Raw genomic sequence first — 4,509 nt, 5'->3', positions numbered from 1 at the left:
TAGAGCGTTCTTTGGAGAGCATCTCGTCATCCGGGATGACCTTGGAAGGAGCATCTTTTGGAGTTGTGCAACCATTTATGTGTGTGTGTATATCTTGAATTGGTTAGGAGTGTGAACATACATCCTATTAGTGAGGGAGTGCATTATAGAATTACATTGTGGGGTATGTGAGGAGCAAGAGCATGTTGTTGAGGATGCATAGGTGAATAGATTCACCTAGAATGATTTATCTATTCCACAACAAATGGCTCACGGTAAAGACGTCTCAAATCCATTTATGGCTGGGATTTTGCCAAAAAGCCTATGAGAGTGAATAGATCCACTAGAAAGATATATCTAGTCTGCAACAAACTACTCACATTAAAGATATTGTAAATTCATTGATAGCTGACAACTTGCTAAAAGTGAGTACGGGACAGTGACCCATGTGTAGTGTGTAATCTGGAGATGTCATATGCTGATGGAGGTCGAGGACCCTAACCTACAACTCAGGTCATGAGAGGAGGAGGCGCAAGCATATTCACACATCCCCCATCCTTGAGCTTACCCTGCACTAGAGACCAGAGGAACCAGACTCCTAGAGGGATGGAGGATAGCGAGGAGAGCCAGAGAGGTTGTTGGGTCACACACGACACGGAGGCGCCCATCGGTGGTGATTGTTTGACATTGATGATAGAGTCCAGCCGATACCTGATCCCTCGTAATTCTTACGGAAGATGAGTATTCGATTGTAGCATATTTAATGGTGGATTTACAGAGAGAGTGATGGTATACATGTGAGCATTGTACATTGTACCTCGGATATCTTCTCAGATCTGACACTTCGTCGGACGTAACATAAGTAGAGCTTCTTGGTTATTGTATGGTTGTGCATCCTTTTGATGATATATGTTAACCTTTTCATCAAAAAAAAATGTTAGAGATTGAAGAAGGATGGAGTGGTACATTGGAGGGACTACCTGAAGAGGACCATCAAGGCGACAATGTTGATGGCAATCTAAATAAAATGAACTACGTAAGTGAAGCATGAGGGATAACATATGAAGAGAGCCGTGGATTTGATGCATCAAAAAGACAAGTAACTTAGTAGGCGATAGTCTTGGTGGAGATGTCAATATGCAAATGGTAAGATCTTAAGTGAATTGTGAAAGTCGAATGACATATACTTTAGCATTCAGATAAATTCTTATCTTGGCCTAAGACTCGACTAAGAAATGGTGTGTTTTAGGGTTATAGTTGATGTCTCGAGCACTCGACAATCGACACTTGAGCGCTCCACAATCGACCCTCAGCACTCAAAGGCTCATCCACTCGGACACTAGGCCACTCGAACGTTCGATCACTCAGGTACTTAGTTGCTTGAGCACTCAAACCTGACTTTCTCAAGACGGAACCATATGGGTGTGTCCTGTTGATTTGGTATGGGTCAGATACCTACACAATCAATGATATATCAAAGAGGAGTCATTGTTGCACATTGACAGCTGATCGACCAAGGAGAAGGTGACGGTTGCAACCAAACCACTGACCAAGTTTGTGGTGCTAAATTTAACATGAATAAGAACATTATGACAGATTTAAAAGAATAAATAATATACTAAATTTAATTAAAAATCTTAAGTTACTCTACATCAATCCATAAGCTTCTCCTTTAGTATATCTATTTCGCTACATTTGAGATAAATCTATATACTTGAAAGACTACCCCATTTAAGCTAAATTTATATATTTGGGGAAAAAAATTCCTTGGTACACATTAATCTTTGAGAAATTGCAGAGTTTGGGTAGAAACTAAAATTTTATTTCTCTTTCTGTATTTTTTTTCCCAAATGAATCAGCCATTTGGTTGTGAAGTAGAGTAATGCAATTGCAAAAAAAAAAAAAGTTTTCTAAATAACACTTTTTTACAATATTCTTCTAAAATTCTCAAAATTCATTTCAAAATCATAAATTATTATTCAAATAATAATGTAAATTGTTGATAGTAAATTAATTAAATTATGTAAGCACAATGAAGTAACCCATTTTCAATGTGGTGGAAAAGTTATCGGTGAGATTTGGCATGGGTGGTTCTTTGGTGCTCCACAGCATGACGAAGAGATTATATTCCACTCCCCTTTCAGTCTACTCATAGGTTCTGTTTGGGTGGGATGAGAGAAAGTTCATTAACGAAAAAAGAAAGGAGGAGAAGAGAGGGAAATGGAAGGAAAGAAAAGTATTTAGGTTCTCTTTGTTTGAGAGGAATGGAAGGTTCATTAACATAATATATATGTGTTACCTTGTTTGGGAGGAAAGAAAAATGAATAAAGATTAAATATATAAAATTATAAAAATATTCTTACTTCTTAAAATAAATTTACATATGAAAAAATATATATATATAGCTCATTAAACCTATGGATGTAAAATTTTTCTTGTCAATATCATCTTATGAGACCAACTAAAATTAATATTTATGATTTAAATAAATAAAAAAATTTAAAGAAATAATGAGTAGACATACAATAAGCATGCGAAATATAAAATTTGTACACTTTGGTATGATAAATAATAAGCTAATATTTTATATACCCTTACTTTTTAAAATAAATCTATGAAAAAAATATGTATAACTCATTAAACCTATGGATGTAAGATTTTTCTTATCAAAATTATCTTGTGGGACCAATTAAAATTAATATTTATCATTTAATTAAATAAAAAATTTTAAAAAAATAATGAATAGACATATAATAAACATGCGAAATATAAAATCTATATATTTTAGACATAAAAATAAATTCATATTTTATATATTTTTTATAAAAATTTACTGATATAAAAAAGTAATGAAAAAATCATGCTCAAAAAAGAAATTTAAAAAATTTAAATTAAATAAATTATTTAAAAATTAATATTTTAAAATAGAGATGAAATTGAAACAAATAATATTTAGAGTGGTCTTCCCTTTCCTTACACCCCAAATTGGAGTGTAAAAAAATCTCCTTTTTCATGGATAAGGAAGGTTATTTACCTTCTTTACTTCCCTCACCTCCTCTCAAATAAGGTTCGGTTCCTTTCCCTTTATTTACCCTTTATATTACCTCCTCCCAATAAAGCGTTATTGGATTGAGAGGACCCCGTGGCCATGACATCAAGTGCCACTCGGTTTGATTCCTCCGGGGTGCGTCTCACTGGGTTTAATGCCTGGGGCGTAGCAGTCGGCTGTGCTGATCGGGCACGTGGATCCCAATTTGGTAATGGGCTGGAATGTAGGTGCCAGTGAATCCTCCTGATTTACCCTCGCTGGCCGGTGGGGACTCTCGTTGAAGGCCGTGGAGCAGGGCCGGTCAACCAAGGGGACTAGTTGGTGCCAAATGCCCAGATACCCCTTATAAAAAAACCAGTCAACCGTAGCAATCCGCGAGGCGGCGCGGTGATCTCTCCCTTTTCCTGGCCCAGGGCAGGGCGAGGTATCGCCTCCGCGATGGCATTCCTCCAAGCGGTTGCGCGGCCTCTCTTCCGGGGGCATTTCCAGAAAGCAACCAGATTTCGGGGCAAATCGAAAATTTCCCAAATTGCAATAACCGCAAGATGGCTTTCGGTTCCACCCCTCGTTACTTGTATCCCTTTCCCTCCTCGTCCTCCTTTTCAAATTATACTTCCCTGAATCAACATCTCTGAATCCATTTTTCGGCAGCCCAAAAACGACATGAAGATTTGGATATGGTTCGCGTTCTTCAACCTAGGGGTTCTTCTTTGTATCTCGCCACTGCCGGTTCAAGGAGGTACCTTATACGCTAACCTCTTACTGCATCAACTTTATCCTTTGACTAGTAATTGATTTTGATCGATCCTGGAGAATGGAGTTGCTCCTGTTGTCTTCGATGGAAATTCAAACGTCTTTCTGTATTGCCTTCAAGCTTCTAATGTTAATTTCCGGACATGTAGTAGTGTAATGAATGCTTGCCATCTTTCTAGCAGCGTGCTCAATTGGACATTTTTAAGCAAAAAGGAGCCATCTGCAGGACCCTAATCCAGAGCATAGAGAGAAACTAAGGGGAGAAAATTGTTTTCTCGTTTGAAACTTGTACCAACTTTTACTCCCACATGAGAAAGTTCAAATCCAGTACTCATTTTAAATATATGATTTAGCCCTTGGAGTTCTCACTTGGGGTTGTGAACTTGTGATTTTGATTTTTTTTTTAATGAGCTTAATCTAACACACACAGGTGGGCCATTCTGAGTTAGTCGAGTTCAAACACAAATGTGACACAAACTTTAATTATTTAATGATGCCACGTTTAGTTATTTCTCTGTTTAATTAAGGTTTGTGCCTTTTGATTAAGATAACCTTTTTAAGTAATACAGAAAATGTCTGTTTATAATGTGCAATCCAAGGGAGTTTTACTTCTGTAAAATAAGAGTCTAACTCCCCTTTCTCACCAGTGAAAAGAAGGATCGAGTTGACCGGCTAGAAGGGGGTTGAATAGACGGTTAGAAAATTGAAGCGGAATGCACTCGTCTCTT

This window comes from Curcuma longa, chromosome 6 (genome assembly GCF_044706935.1).
Source record: "Curcuma longa cultivar G26 ecotype Majalengka, Jawa Barat chromosome 6, ITB_CL_G26_1.1, whole genome shotgun sequence".
NCBI classification, from domain to species: Eukaryota; Viridiplantae; Streptophyta; class Magnoliopsida; order Zingiberales; family Zingiberaceae; genus Curcuma; species Curcuma longa.
The sequence above is the reverse complement of the archived record's forward strand: the minus strand, read 5'-3'. Positions refer to the sequence as shown.